The 16,156-nt window shown below is 38.9% G+C and overlaps 1 non-coding gene across 1 annotated transcript; it reads right to left on the bottom strand.

Annotated features, from left to right (window-relative positions):
* Window positions 1-414: 414 nt before the first annotated feature.
* On the bottom strand, window positions 415-521 carry LOC148293847 (small nucleolar RNA R71). Its single transcript, XR_015836832.1, has one exon. It is a non-coding gene; the product is annotated as a small nucleolar RNA R71 (small nucleolar RNA).
* Between the last annotated feature and the right edge of the window lie 15,635 nt (window positions 522-16,156).

Here is a 16,156-nt window from a genome sequence, read left to right as displayed (position 1 = left end):
TCTGTTTTAGATTTAACTTCCTAACTTCTTGAATTTGGTAATCTAAAGTACATAACTAATTTGAACTTCTCAGTCTTCGTGGGTACGACCTCGTACTTGTCTTGCTATACTACTAATTGCCCGTGTTAAGCTCGAAATTATGAGCTTAAATCTTCTCATCTTAATATGCTGCCTTCCTTTTATGGTTTACCTAATGAAGATCCATTGACTCATATAAAGGATATTTTTAATGTTGTGAGTTCTTTTCCCTTGACAGGTGTGACAGAAGATCAACTTCGAATGAGAGTGTTTCCATACACTTTAAAGGATAAGGCGAAGTATTGGTTGAATTCTTTGAAGCCTGGTTCACTCACTACATGGTCTGCCATTCAAAAGAAGTTCCTGGAAAAATACTTCTCCACGCAAAAGACCGACATGCTTAGGGACAAGATCTTATTATTTGCACAGCAAGATGATGAATCGTTTTGTGAAGCATGGGAGAAATTCAATGGGTTGCTCAACCAATGTCCTCATCATGGGATTCCATTGAAGCTTCAAATGCGTATGTTTTATAAAGGACTAACCCCTTCTAGTCATAATATAGTCACCAATTTTGCAGGTGGTTCTTTTAAAACCAAAACTCCAGAAGAAACGTACGAACTCTTTGAGGAGATAGCAATGGAGACCCAACATACGGATACAAGAGGTAAACGTGTTATTAGTGGTTCTAATGATGCTTCTAGTGTGCAGATTTCAAAACTGGAACAAAAGCTAGATGCTCTTCTTGCATTAAACTCAAGAAGCCCTCCGAAGGAAGTGTGTAGCATTTGTGAATCTCATGACCATGCTACCACAGCTTGTCCACTTGGGGCTGGATATCCAGAATTTGTGCAAGAGCAAGCTAAGTTGGTAAATTCCTACAACCAAGGTCCAAGAAATGATCCATACTCTCAAAGTTATAATCCAGGTTGGAGGAATCATCCAAACTTTTCATGGAGAAATACCCAGAATCAAGCAAATCCCCCTTCATTCCAAAGGCCACAACAATCATCATCATCATTGGAAGATATAGTGAAGCAGATGGCAATCAACCAATCCAATTTTCAGCAAACTACACAAGCTGCCATCTCCAAATTGGAAGTCCAATTAGGCCAAATAGCTGCTGAAATAACTCAAAGAGTGCCTGGGAAATGGCCAAGCCAAACTGAGATCAATCCAAAGAACCCAGAAGCCAAGGCCATTCATGTGCTCAGATCAGGTAAGATCATTGATAATAAAGATGATTCTAATCTTTCAAATGATGTTGTGATTGTAGAAAATGAAGAGGAGGAGACCATGGCCACGGAAGGAGAACAACTCAAAACTTCTCAATCTGCTCCTAAGGCCAAATCAGATTCTCAGAAATCCGATCAATTCCAATTGCATAAAAGGGATGACAAATTTGTGCCACCACATCTTCAAGAAGATAGATACGTGCCACCCGCTCCATATGTTCCACAGATTCCATTTCCAGGCCGTCTTAAGAAAGCAAAGCAAGATAAGGCTTTTAAAGAGATTTATGATATTTTGAGTAAAGTTAATATCAATTTGCCTTTGCTTGATCTTATTGAACAGATTCCTGCATATGGAAAATTCATCAAGGACTTGAAAACTCACAAGCTCAATTTCGCTCCAAATGAAGGAGTAAAGCTCGACCAGAATGTAAGTGCTGTATTGCAAAGGAAGCTTCCACCAAAACTAGATGATCCTGGCAGCTTTGACATTCCCATTAACATTGGAGGCAAGAAGGTTGGAAGAGCCATGTTGGACTTGGGAGCAAGCATCAATGTTTTGCCATATTCAGTTTATCAAGAGCTTGGCTTAGAAGGGATGAAGAAGACTTCAATGCGACTTGAACTAGCTGATCATTCTATAAAATATCCAAAAGGTATTGTAGAAGATATTCTAGTTCAAGTTAATACACTAATTCTCCCTGCTGATTTTGTAGTGATGGACATGGAAGACAATCCAAATGGAGATCGTGTTGATCCCATTCTCCTAGGCAGGCCATTCATGGCCACTGCAGACACAATCATCAAAGTGAAAGATAGCACCCTCTCCATGACTGTTTTGGGTGAAACTGTTGAATTTAAAATGCTTAATGCTCTATCTCAACCTTCTATCTCTCTTGATTCTTGCTTTTCAATTGATGTTGTGGATCATGAGGTTTCTTCCAAAATTTTGCAGAGAAAGTCTAATGATGCTCTAGAAGCTGTCTTAACACAAGAAGAGGAAGATCTTTGTGAACCGGAGTTCCAAGAAGTGGTGGCTGCCTTAGAAGTGTTTCCGCCATACCCACCATCCTTTAGGCCACCAATCGAGCCTCTTGGACCATCATCCACGAAATTGGAGCCATCCATTGTCATCCCACCAAAGCTAGAACTTAAACCTCTTCCCAATAATCTTAAATATACATATTTGGGTGCTAACGAAACTCTCCCTGTTATAATTGCTGCAGGTCTCTCCTCACATGAAGAAGAGAGCTTAATTAAAGTTCTAAAAGAGCATAAAACAGCCATTGGGTGGACCATAGCAGACATCAAAGGAATTAGTCCAAGCATGTGCATGCACCGGATTTTAATGGAAGAAGACAGCAAACCATCTCGTGATGCCCAAAGGAGGCTAAATCCCAACATGAAAGAGGTGGTTAGAGCTGAAGTTTTAAAGCTACTCGATGTAGGAATCATCTACCCAATTTCAGATTCTAAGTGGGTGAGCCCTGTGCAAGTTGTTCCAAAGAAGTCCGGAATCACCGTTGTGAAGAATGAGAAGAATGAGCTAGTTCCTACACGAACTGTCACTGGTTGGAGAGTTTGCATTGATTACAGGAAGTTGAACACATCCACTAGAAAAGATCATTTCCCCTTACCTTTTATTGATCAAATGCTTGAACGTTTATCTGGCCATGCTTACTATTGTTTTCTTGATGGTTTTTCAGGTTATAATCAAATTCCCATTGCTCCGGAAGACCAAGAGAAAACCACATTCACATGCCCATTTGGTACGTTTGCTTATAGAAGGATGCCATTCGGTTTGTGCAATGCCCCAGCAACTTTCCAAAGATGCATGATGTCAATCTTTTCAGATATGGTGGAACGATTCATTGAGGTATTTATGGATGATTTTTCAGTTTTTGGTTCCTCTTTTGATAATTGTCTTCACCACTTGTCTCTAGTGCTTAAAAGATGCCAGGAAACAAATCTGATTTTGAATTGGGAGAAGTGTCACTTCATGGTGAGACAAGGCATTGTACTAGGCCATGTGATTTCAAGCAAGGGAATCGAAGTGGATAAAGCCAAGATCGACCTCATCTCAAATCTTCCACCCCCTACCTCTGTTAAAGGAATTAGAAGCTTTCTAGGTCATGCTGGATTCTATAGAAGGTTCATCAAAAATTTCTCAAGCATTACAAGGCCATTGTGTAATCTCCTTGCTAAGGATGCTGTTTTTGAGTTTAATGAAGCTTGCATGGAAGCTTTTTCTACCTTGAAGAGGGAGCTAACTTCAGCCCCTATTATCATAGCTCCGGATTGGTCTTTACCATTTGAAATAATGTGTGATGCCTCTGACTTTGCTATTGGTGCAGTTTTAGGTCAAAAGAAGAACAAACTGCCCCATGTGATTCATTATGCTAGCCGGACCTTGAATGATGCTCAAATCAACTACTCCACAACAGAGAAGGAGTTGCTTGCTGTGGTTTTTGCTTTAGAAAAATTTCGTTCTTACCTTGTTGGTTCTAAAGTAATTGTTTATTCTGACCATGCAGCCCTTAGATACTTGCTCACTAAGAAGGATGCCAAACCACGCTTGATTAGATGGATTCTCTTGCTGCAAGAATTCGATTTGGAGATTCGAGATAAGAAGGGATGTGAGAATGTGGTAGCTGATCATTTGAGCAGAATTGTGGTTGAAGAAAAAGGAGGAGCTGTGCTACCCTTGAATGAGACTTTCCCTGATGAACAACTATATGCTGCCCAAGTCAAAGAGCCATGGTATGCTGATTTTGTTAATTATCTTGCTTGTGGTGTTCTTAGAAATGATCTAACTTCTCAGGATAAGAAGAAGTTCTTTTCCATGGTGAAACATTATGTATGGGATGAACCTTTCTTATTCAAGCATTGCCCGGATCAACTCATCAGAAGATGTGTTCCAGAAGAAGAGCAAGAAAGCATACTTAGGCATAGCCACGAATTGGCCTGTGGAGGTCACTTTGGAGCTAAGAAAACAGCACTTAAAATTCTGCAATCTGGTTTCTTTTGGCCCACTCTATTTAAAGATGCATTTAATTTTTGTGTTAAGTGTGATAGGTGCCAAAGGATGGGGAACATAAGTCGCAGGAATGAAATGCCATTGAATAACATACTTGTTGTGGAGCTCTTCGATGTGTGGGGTATTGATTTCATGGGACCATTCCCATCTTCCTTTGGTTATACTTACATACTTGTTGCTGTTGATTATGTGTCTAAATGGGTGGAAGCCATAGCCACCAAAACCAATGATTATAAGGTGGTGCTGAAGTTCTTGAAGGATAATATTTTCACAAGGTTTGGTACTCCAAGGGCTGTCATTAGTGATGGAGGCAGCCACTTCTGTAACAAGCCATTCGAAGCACTCATGAAGAAGTACAACATCACCCATCGAGTCTCTACACCATATCATCCGCAAACTTCTGGTCAAGTGGAAATAAGCAATAGAGAAATTAAGCACATCCTGGAGAAGGTGGTGAACAATACAAGGAAAGATTGGGCAGCCAAGCTCAATGATGCATTATGGGCTTATAGGACAGCATATAAGACTCCCATTGGAATGAGCCCTTATCGTCTTGTGTTTGGGAAAGCTTGTCACCTGCCAATGGAGCTTGAACACAATGCTTTTTGGGCCATCAAGAAGTTAAATTTTGATCTAGACAAGGCAGGCCATGCAAGAAAGTTTCAGCTGAATGAATTGGAAGAAATTAGACATGAGTCTTATGAGAATGCAAAGCTTTACAAAGAACGAACCAAGAGTTACCATGACAGAAACATTCAACGGAAAGAGTTCTCCAAAGGTATGTCAGTTCTTTTGTTTAACTCACGTTTGCGTCTCTTTCCAGGAAAATTGAAGTCTAGATGGCAAGGCCCATTCACCGTGGTCAATGTTTCTCCCTATGGAGCTGTGGAGATTCAAAACCCTAAAGATGGCTCGACTTTCAAAGTAAATGGACAACGTTTAAAGCCATTCTATGAGGGAGTTTCAGCTGGCATCCAAACTGGCCATGTGGTAGATCAACTTCCCTTCGTACCATCAACTTAGCTGATTGCACAATGTCTTGCCAAGACAGTAACTAAGGCGCTTCTTGGGAGGCAACCCATGTGTTCAAGAAGAAGGTGCTTGGTAGCAATCGACCTAATCGCATCAAGGGGGAGCATTTCAATCCTTTCTCTTTACTTGTTATTATTTTAAATTTCTGTTTTTTTTTTTTTTTTTTTTTTTTATAAAAATTTAAAAAAAATTTAAAATTTAAAAATTTAAAAAGATTTTTCATATGAGCTAACTTATGGTAACTCCAGTGAGCACTTCCGTCAATACAGTGTCTAGGAGTTCTTTAGGCGACACCTTCGGTGTCTAAGAAGTTTGGGTTTTAAGCGGGACCATTGTGACCCCTCCAACCTTCCCGGATCCCCTGGCTGTGTTTTCTGAGGCCCTTAACTGGTCATCCATGAGTTGCTTATATATTCATTTTTTTTATTTTTCCTAAACCTTCTTCTAAACTTTTCCCTTTATCATTTGTTTGTTCTCAATCATCTTTTGTATGCTTTCACATTGAGGACAATGTTCAATTCAGGTCTGGGGGGAAGGTTTTCAATTTCAATTTTCTTATCCATTTGTGTTTTCAATTTTCGTTCTCTTGTCACAATTTTATTTTTTATTTTTTTTATTTTTTTTTTTTTATTTTTATTTTTTTTAAAGAATGTCATACAATCAATGCTATGGAGCTGCTATTTGAGGTTTTCATATCAGAATTTTGCACTTCACAAAGCTTTTGCTCTTAGAATTCTGGTGGCTAAAGTACCACGCTCAAATTCTTGAAGGAAAATAGTGGAGACTACCCTAGTGAGCTATATCGAGCCTAATTGCTTTCTTGAGAGGGTTTAAAGTGTTCTATTTCTCATCCATACTTATTTTCTTCAATTCACTCTAATTAATCTCATCATTTCATTTTGATTGAATACTAAGGATGATTCTCTTTTACAGATATCATGTGCTTGCTCTCATTCATGAATGAACTCATTGAAGTGATGCTAGGCTATGTGTGCATAACCATTCTATGTGCTTTCTTTTCACCCTACCTATATGTGTGTTCCATCAACCCTCTTGAAGCCAAACACTTAAAGCCTTTTCTTCTATCACCCTCATCATTTCCCTACCTTTGTATCTCAATCTGAGATACTTGACCTATTGTAGCCATACCCTATAGCTTAGAAATATACCAAGGTGTGCCAAGATAAAGTTTGAAGCAAGGAAGTTGCAGCCATGTACCTAAATAAAGATGATGTGAATCTGTGCAATGAAGTTAATGAAGATGCAGATCAAATCAACGAAGATGAAAGTGTTTCGATTTGATCTAAGTGTGAAAAATAAAGTCTATGCCAGGAGATACCATGAAGTTTGCTGCCATGCCAATCTAAATCAATGATGCCTTGCAGATTAATGAAGCATGCAACCTTGGTATGTTCTTAAGTTATTTGTTTTTCCTTCCAATTCTTCCATTTCCCCTAAACCTTAGCCTTTCATTACAACATTGTGAAAGACCTAGCTGATCTTTGAGGATGTATTCATGGGTGCTGGTAAGTATGTGTGTATCTCTATTCTTAGTATTTAATTCCTTTCATGAGATCTAACCAAATTTGTGCTTCTATTTCATACACTCACTTATGCTTTCTTGAGAGAATTAAAACATAGGTTCTGAGTGATTGAGTGTTATCTGTGAGAATTAGAGTCGAAGCATGTTCTCTATTCAAGGTTTGAGTGTGCTTGCTTTGAAACTGTGTGCCTTTGAGCTATAGCTTCCACTTGTACACACTGATTGATGACCTATCTTGGCAACTCTATGGTGTTGGAGGTATGACTAAAACTTTCTTTCATTTTCATTAGTTGATTTCAAAGTTGTTTTTCTAACCATTTTGTTTTGTAGAGTTAGAAAAACGTTTGTGGGTATCGTATCTGTTAAACCCTCAGGAGACACAACTCCTCCTACTAGGGATGCCTAGAGGTTTAAAGGCTTGTTGCATACGCTCAATGCAATCGAGTTACCTACGAAAGTGGTCTAGTTAACTTCTTGTTTTGTTTTTATCTTTGTTTCTCTTTTGTTTTGCTCGAGGACTAGCAAAATCTAAGTTTGGGGGTGTGTTAAGCTCATAATTTCATACATATACATGCCCAATTTACTTACTTCTTTTGCTTAGTTCCTATAATTCTAAGTTATTTCCCTCCCTTTGTGTGTTTTGTAGGCCAATAGAGCAAGAGAGCATAATTCATGCAATTCAAGCATGTTAAGGCCTAATTTGGATGAATGGAAGAAGAGCTTAAAAGACAAACTCATTTTGGCTACAGCCCCCTGCCAGTCCAGTTCCGTAGGTCATATTGCAAGCTTTGTTTCAGAAACCTACACAGCTCGGATGAGGCAGCATTCTTCATGAAAGTTGTTCCAATGGGTGTGTACTATAACATATCCAAAAGTCAGCCCCATTGGATAAATATGGAGTCTGTTACCTAGCAAACACAGAGCCATGCTCAGGATGGATTTTATCAGCGCGCAAAATGAGTTAGCAATTTGTTTTGGCCTTAACTTCCTCCTCCGACCTTGGATTGGCCCAAATGACATATGGCTGGAAAGAAGACATTCTGAACTTCAATTTCGAGTGCTTAAAGTCCTAATTTGATTAAGAGAAGCCCAAGTTGTAAGCCCTTGAAGTTGCTGGTTATGCTGACCTCAGCATGTGCTGGTTGGATGCTTGGTCATGGTGAGCTAGGTATGAGCTATCATTTCTGGTTGGAAGCTTGGTCATGGTGACATGAAGATGAGCTAGGGCTGCTGGTGGGATCTATTGGTGAAGTGCATCAACCAATTCAGATTTTATAATGCAAGTGTTGTATGCATTAGTGAAGTGCATCAACCAATTCATCTTTTATAATGCAAGTATTGTATGCATTAGCCATATTGAATTCAGATTTGTCACTCCCCTCTCCCTATAAATACCACATCCATTCCACATTCAAGACACAACAAATCCTGAGATTCACAACCCCCACAATTCACTCCAACCATCCTCAAACACTCTCAAAATCCCAAACACTCCAACAATCACCAAAACAACTCCAGCAAACCTCTCTTCCATTTCCCTACGAATTTCATCTTCCTTAGCCATCACCACTCACTCAAACTCATCCCAAATCACCTCCATATCCTTCATACATCTTTCTAGAAGTGGGGAAGCTCTTGGAGAAGCATTAGAAGTGGAGAAGCACTTGGAGAAGCCTTGGACACCACAAGAACTTCAGAAAAAGGGTTTTTCTACTCTTATTGTATTCATTATGTTTTCTCATTTCTGTTCAAGTCTCTTTTCCATTATGAGTAGCTAAATCCATAACTAGGGCTTCGATGTAACCTAACATGAATATTCTGGGTTTATAAGTTTGGAGTTTCAAGTTTGATTCATGATTCATGTTCTTATTCATTATGCTTATAAGTTAACATGCTTGTTTGAATGATTGATCACCATTAGAACTTGTTTGTTAACTATCTTGGTTTGAATTAAGAGTATACACCATGCTTTAATTCGAATTGAACTATGAATAGGAAGAGTATGTATGGACATTCGACAACAGGGATTAGATACATACTTGGTTGTTTAAAATGTTCTTCTATGCTTAATGGGTTCCTAATGCTTAATTTTAGGTTAGACAACAAATGATCAAATTAGGGAATTAGGAACACAAGGTTAGGACCAAACACCATGGCCTAATCATACTTTAGCTAGAATCAATCTTTGAATCTGAATTAGACTTGTTACTTGAATCTTTATAACCCAGAATTGAATTGTTATGGTGATTCGAATGCCCTAGTCTCAAAATCTGTTTTCCAACTCTTAAAACCACTCTTTGTTACATTTGTTTACTTGTTTTTGTTTGCAATTTCATTTTGCTTCTTTTGTTCAACAATCACAACCACTCTTGTTTTAAATTCTGTTTTAGACATAACCTCCTACTTTCTTGAATTTGGTAATCTAAGTACATAACTAGTTTTAACTTCTCAGTCTTCGTGGGTACGACCTCGTACTTGTCTTGCTATACTACTAATTGCCCCGTACAATTGCGAGTTAACATAATATTAACAACAGTGCCTATTTAATGCAGCGAACCCATTGGCCACAAAGTAGCATTTAATGCATGAGGAAAGGTGGGAAGTGACTGAAGTCAGGATTTGGTGATGAAGATCAGAGTGATTAGACGTGGACATTCTCACAAGGATTCTGACAGCTTGAGATGTTGGTTCACCAGCTATCCAGGCAATAAATGCGTCTCCACGGCCAGAGGTTCAGAACCCACGATCGAGAGCGGCGGCCGAGATTCACCGGGATTTCTGGAGTCTCACCACCATACTTCACGATCCCAAATGTCGATTGGACTGCCCACTTGCGCTAATCAGACTCCACTATGCGTAAATTCAGCCTCGATTACTCATCCAGGGACTCTTCCTATAAATACAAGACTCGAGCTACATTCAAAGGGTTCAACACCAAAACAAGCCTCCCACGGAGCAACTTATTTTTTCCTGTAATGCACTTTCAATATTTTTACTCGCTTTCCTAGGAGTAGTGTTAGATTGTAAGCGGAATCCATTCATCAATATATCATACGACCCTTGATTTTCAAGGCGCCGGAGCACCATCCTTGTTGTTCGTTCATTCACCCCATATATCACACGACCGTCGCTCCCTGAGCAGCGCGCCGGAGCACCGCCCAAAATCCATCACCAACACCATCACTCGACGGCCTTGTAGTTCAGGCCGTGAACCTAACAGCTGAGACCAGTTCCTCTCTCGGCTACAATCGTTTGACTAGGAGGACAGATCAAACAGGCGCACCATTCATCCATCCAACACTCATCGAAACATCAACGCACGGTAAACCGTGCTAGCACGCCCGCGCACAACCGCACCGCACCCAAAAGCAGGAAACCCCGTGTTAACGCACCTCCCCTCGGCCCGGAACTCCAGGCCGTGAGATTTGCGCGGCAGACAGGTGCGTCTTTGGGGTCCAAGCTGGCAATTTCTTGGGTTTCTTAGTTCACCAAAGAGGCATAGAGATTGACAATTTAGAATTACAATATATATCATTCAATGCATTCTTTTTTTTAGTTGATTTAATATGGGTATAATTGGAAATTTATACAAACTTTGTTTTCCATTCCTACTCAAAACAAACATGGGAAAAGAAATAAAGTGATATCTCGTCGTAACTTTCCCAGTATTATCAAACATGAGAAATGAATTTTCCATTTTCCATCTCTTGGAAATGACATGGGAAGTAATTTCCCCTCAAATCCATTCCATGAACCAAACGGGGCCTCAATGTACGCCTTAACATTTGCTTTGATTTGACTTACAATTTATGTTCTCATAAGTTGAGAAGGTTTAGAAAATTTTCTGACCAATAAAAACAAGTTGAGAAAATTTTCGGGGCTTTTACCATATAAGAGCACTTCCACCCAGTGTACCATGGCAAAGTGCAAGTGAGGGCAAACACTATTCACATTAATAGTGACTACCCTAGACTTTTTAATTTTGCTTTCCCACTCATTGTCATGGTAAGTAAAGGCAAACACTATTCACATGAGATATGAGGAGAGAAATTTGAATGGAGTTTTGTTGTGGAAAGTGAAGAACATGGCTAGGCTTTTATATATAAAAAATTCTGAATTTTTTGGTAATTTTTTTTGTATTTAAATTGGTCGCTGACGTTAGTGCCCACAGTCAACAGCCTAGGGAATTCTTGCCTTTGGACTAACTCAAGTAACTGGGGCCCATTCTTGCCCAGGCTGGCCTTTGTTGTTGTGGGCTTTATTCCAAGATTGGGCTACCTTTTTCCCTAGCAAAAGACCTCCGCTGGAAGTGCTCTAAGGACAAATAGGAGGGCACGAAGATGAAATGGTCCAGCACCTCCAAAATTGGACAAACTAGTCCAGTCACTGTTCGACATGAAATAACTCTTATGTCACTCACTAAGAGTGAGATTGAGCAACTCTCGTGTCATTGTCTGATAGTAACATAAGAGTTATTTCATGTCACTGTCGGACAGTAACTGCACCGGTTTGTCCAATTTTGGAGGTGCTAGACCATTTTAACATTTTATCTTGTGTAAAGGATTTTTTAACCATTTTTCTGACAATTTTCATATTGGGTTGGGTTGCTCCATGTGGCATCCAGGCACGAACCCATTATTCGAAAATAATTAGGGCTAACTTTTAAGCCAACTTTTTTAATTAGAGAGTTTCTATTGAAATTTCGGCATAGTGTTTTATAACATTTTTTCAATTTGTATATAACTTGTTAAACACTTCTATTAAAAAGTAAGGGTTTAGGGTTTAGGCCAAAAGCATAAAACACTGAGAATGTTTGCATAAAATGAAAACGAGTTCACATGTACTTGTAGAAAACAGAAGGAAAAAAAAAAGGATGTTTTCATTCTCACGGCAAACGCTCAAAATAGGGGAGGTTGAAAAAGAATAGTTGCTGCTGCTCACTCTCGTCAATCTCTCACTCAATCTTCTCTCCCCATCAGACCGAAAAACAAAAATCTTCTCTCCCCCTCACTCACCCTTCTCTTCTCTCCCCCTTTCTCGACCCAACAACCACCACCAAATAGCCGCTATAGGCCAATCGAACCCCAATCACCATAACAGACCAGCCTGCTAATCGCACCACCACCCAGTCGAACCCAATTGACCCTACCATCAATACCACCACCCACTTAGAAAACTACAAGAGATAGAGAGAGAGAGAGAGAGAGAGAGAGAGAGAGAGAGAGAGAGAGAGAGAGAGAGAGAGAGAGAGAGAGAGAGAGAGAGAGAAATATCAGGCCTTGGATGGGAAGGAAGAAGAAAAGAGAAAGGAGAGAAGAGGAAGAAAGAAAGGAGGGGGAGAAAAAAGAGAAAAAAAAAGGGACAATGTCGGCTGAAAAAATAGGAAAAATAGAAAAGATAAAAAATAAAAGATGAAGATAGTTTTAACTTTTAAAAAATAATATAATTTTTTATTTGTTAAATTATACATTTTTTAAAATATCTTTTTAGAACATAAATTCACAAAAATACTCTTGAAAAATAACTCATATATTATTATTCTCAAATTGTACTACCATACACATTTTCATTGTTTTTGTTTTCTGAATCTGTTTTCTAATTAATCTACCAGACGCATTTTCAAATCCTAAAAATGCAAATTCGTTTTCTGATTTTCATTCTCTGAAAATATTCTAAGAAAACATTCTCTGAAAACGTCACTGAACGGGCCCTAAGTGTACAAGAAGAAGAGAAAAAAGACATTTGGGTGGGCCCTCACATGTGAGATGGTGGGGATGGAGCACACGAGCTGGCTCGGGTAGATAAAACTAGATTGGGTGGAGTGGCTAGGTATGTTCTATTTTTTATTTTTTTACAAGGTTGGGTTGGAGTATATAGGCAGGGGAGAATTTCAAAAAATTTGGGTAGGGCTTCTAGATAGGGCTCAGGCCGTGCCTGGCGGCAACTCACCCCCTTTAAATTTTTAATTTTCATTTATTCTACAGAACTTCAAACTAAATTTTATGGGTTTTTAATGTAAATGGTCCCCCAACCTTTGCTCAAGTATCATTTTGGTCCATCAACTAAATTTTCAATTCAATACTCTTCCAACTCTCAATTTGGTATCAAAATGGTGCTACAGTCAAATTTTGTCAATTATTCTATGACATCGAGGGGCAAACCCGTCTTTTTAGGGGCAAAGCCATCTCTCATCCTCTTCATCTCCCCCATTCCTTCTCTCCCTCTCCCTTATCTCCCCTCTTTACGGAAACAGTGACAAGTGCCTCTTCCACCGATCTCTGGTCTTCTTACAATCATGGACGTAAACCCCCAAAGTGGCACATAGTCTACCTCAAAAACATTGGGGGTCTACTCTTCTCGAGCTCATACAGCTCCAATTCCTCCCAGATGCACTTGTCCAACTCAAATGGCTCCAATGATGCTGGTGAGGATGTGCTGGAGCTCCAAGACAAAGACGAAGTCGGTGGAGTCCTTGTCGAGGACCTTAAAGGTGTCGTGAAGCCGGTGGTTTCTCTGTTTTTTCTATTGGAATTGTCAGGGAAGGGAATTTGAAACAGTGGAATTTTTCGAGCTTTCGGGTATGGACCTATGGGTACCGGTCGTTGCCTTCTTCTTCTTGCATTTTCTTCAGGCGGGCTTGTCTTTGTTGTGGGAATTGGATTAGATGGGATCTGAGTTGGATCAGTAGAAGATTGCTTCTTCTTCTTCTTCTTCATCAAGGGAGTTGTTCCTATTCAGAATCTCGCAGCAGGGGAGTTCTTCATCGAGGGAGTTGTTCCTATTCAGATTGCTTCTTCTTCTTCTTCATCATCAAGGAAGATTGCTCAGAATCTCGAACGACATATTTCGATCGGGGAAGAGGCAAGGGGTAGGGGTGGCTGGGCACGCGGCAGGGGTATGGGTGGGTGAGGTCGTGGTGGGGCCAGTTGGGTGAGGAGGAGAGAGGGCGAAAGATTTTGAGTTTTTCTATTTAAATCCCATACTTTTCTTTGTTCACCCCAATACTTAAATCATTATGATCTTAAGTTTTATTATTGTGTAAAAAGACAAAAAGGTCATCAAACTTAATACTTAACCCTAGTACATTTATACACACACCCCACCACTTTTCATATTAAGTTTTAGAAAAATACAAACTCTTCTACACCCTATTGTCAGATTACTCTTCTCTTTCGATCCAAGAAACCTACTACACTCTCATCTTCTCTTCATAAACCCTAAATACGGTATGCAAATAATGGCTTGTGGATCATCAATTGAGGTATGTAATGAGAGATTATTTCTTGGTTTGGGACTCCTCCCAGAATTATTGAGGATGTTGTGATTAAAGATTTGCTGTAATTTTGAGGTTGAGATGAACTTGGAGTGGTGAGGGGTAAGATAGTAGGGTGTTGGGTGTAGGGTTGATGAGTTTTTTATTTTTAAATTTTTTTTTTCCATTGGGTGTGTATTTAGGGGTAGTTTGGGAAGATAGTGGGGTTTTCTTAGAAATTGAGAAAATTTGAATTAGAAGTTGGGGTGAACTTAGAATATGGGGTGAACAAAGTGAAGTGCGGGGCTTAAATAGAAAAACTCAAGATTTTTAATGTTTTGAATTTTCACTTTTAATTTTTTTTATTTCATATAATTTATTCCTTTTTTAATTTGTAATAATTTTTAAATATTTTACTTTAATTTTTAATTACCTTATTAATATTTTAGTTCATATGGATTTTTTACCCCTAAATTTAACGGTGAAATTGAAGACTTTGACGGTAAGACTGTTTTAATACCAAATGGAGAGTTGGAAGACTATCGAATTGAAAATTTTAACTATTGACACTAGTATGACAACTAGGTTTAAGATCTCAGGGTTTGGATTGTTCTTTTCCTCAAGCTTTGGATGGTTGTGAAAGGAGCTGGGGAGAACTGAAGGTTGGAACGTAATGCTAGAAATCAATCAATGCATAAACAAATATAATTGGCCAATAATGAAAGAGATGTCAAGTCGAGTCCAAGTAACGTACTAAAGACCACCCACAATAGAATGATAAGTTGTCGAATCAGGAAGAAGATACTTACTGTGATCCAATTTAGCAGAGCCAACATGACTAGAACAATGCTTTCCACCAATCAAGTCGTGATTTACCAACAAGTCATAAATTAACTTGGTATTAGAAAGAAGAAAGAATCCAGAACTACGATGAACTTTCAAGCCTAAAATAAAGTGAAGAGGACCAAGGTCCTTAACTAAAATATCTTGCCAAGATGATTAATGAGAGACTGACAAGCCAGAGAAGAGCATCCTGTGACACTAATATCGTCAATATACACCAGAGCAATAGTAGGAGACTTAGACGCTCAAACAAACAAAGAGGAGTCAAATGCAGAAGAGTGATATCCCAATCCAATCAGGGCGCACATGACACAATTCCTCATACCAGCCAGTGCCTTTTTAAGATCATATAGTGTTTTGTTGAGCTTACAAACATGATTAGGTATATGCTTGAATCAATAAAACCAGGAAGTTGCTTCATATAAACAGATTCCTTAAGATAACTATGCAAGAAAGCATTTGTTTGCATCCAACTGATTTAAAAACCACCGAGATTAGACAACAAGAGCCAAGATAGAACGAATTGTAAAATGTTTAGCAATGAGACTAAGTGTCTATGTAATCCAAACCTTTACGTTGATGACATCCTTTTGCAAGTTTTCTATCGGCCGATGGAACCATCAGGATGATCCTTGATTCTAACAGGCCATTTACAACCAACTTTATTGTAAGCATGATTAAATAGCACCAACGTCCAAGAACTAGTTTTTTTTTTTTTTTTAAAAAAGACAATCATATGCTAATTGCATGGCTTTGATCCAATTAGAACTCTTAGCTGCCTGTTTATAATCTATGGATAAAGTTAAGGGGATTTTAAATATGGAAAGCACACAGACAAGGCTTTAGATTATTATGATATGGGGTTTGATGATATAAAGCCTCCCAAGGAGAATGAGATGTGTAGCAACAAGTAACCTATTTATCAAATATAAAGGTAGAAAAAGCTTAGGCCAGAAACAATGTGGCAACCTTTAAAATATAGCGATACTTTGTCTCAGCAGTTCTATTCTGCTGAGGAGTATAGGGACAACAAACTAGTGGGAGATACCCTCTTTAGCAAGAAAGGAAGAGTGAATTTTGAACCAATATACTCACCACCATAATCATACCTAAAAATCTCAATGCATGAATCAAGTAAATTCTCAATTACTTTAGCTTTGAATGTAGTGAAAATGTCAAGGATTTAAGACTTGTATTTC

This window comes from Prunus avium, chromosome 6 (assembly GCF_965620075.1).
Source record: "Prunus avium chromosome 6, drPruAviu1.hap1.1, whole genome shotgun sequence".
Lineage (NCBI taxonomy): Eukaryota > Viridiplantae > Streptophyta > Magnoliopsida > Rosales > Rosaceae > Prunus > Prunus avium.
Note: the sequence above shows the minus strand (reverse complement) of the source record. Positions and strands in the feature narration are given on the sequence as shown.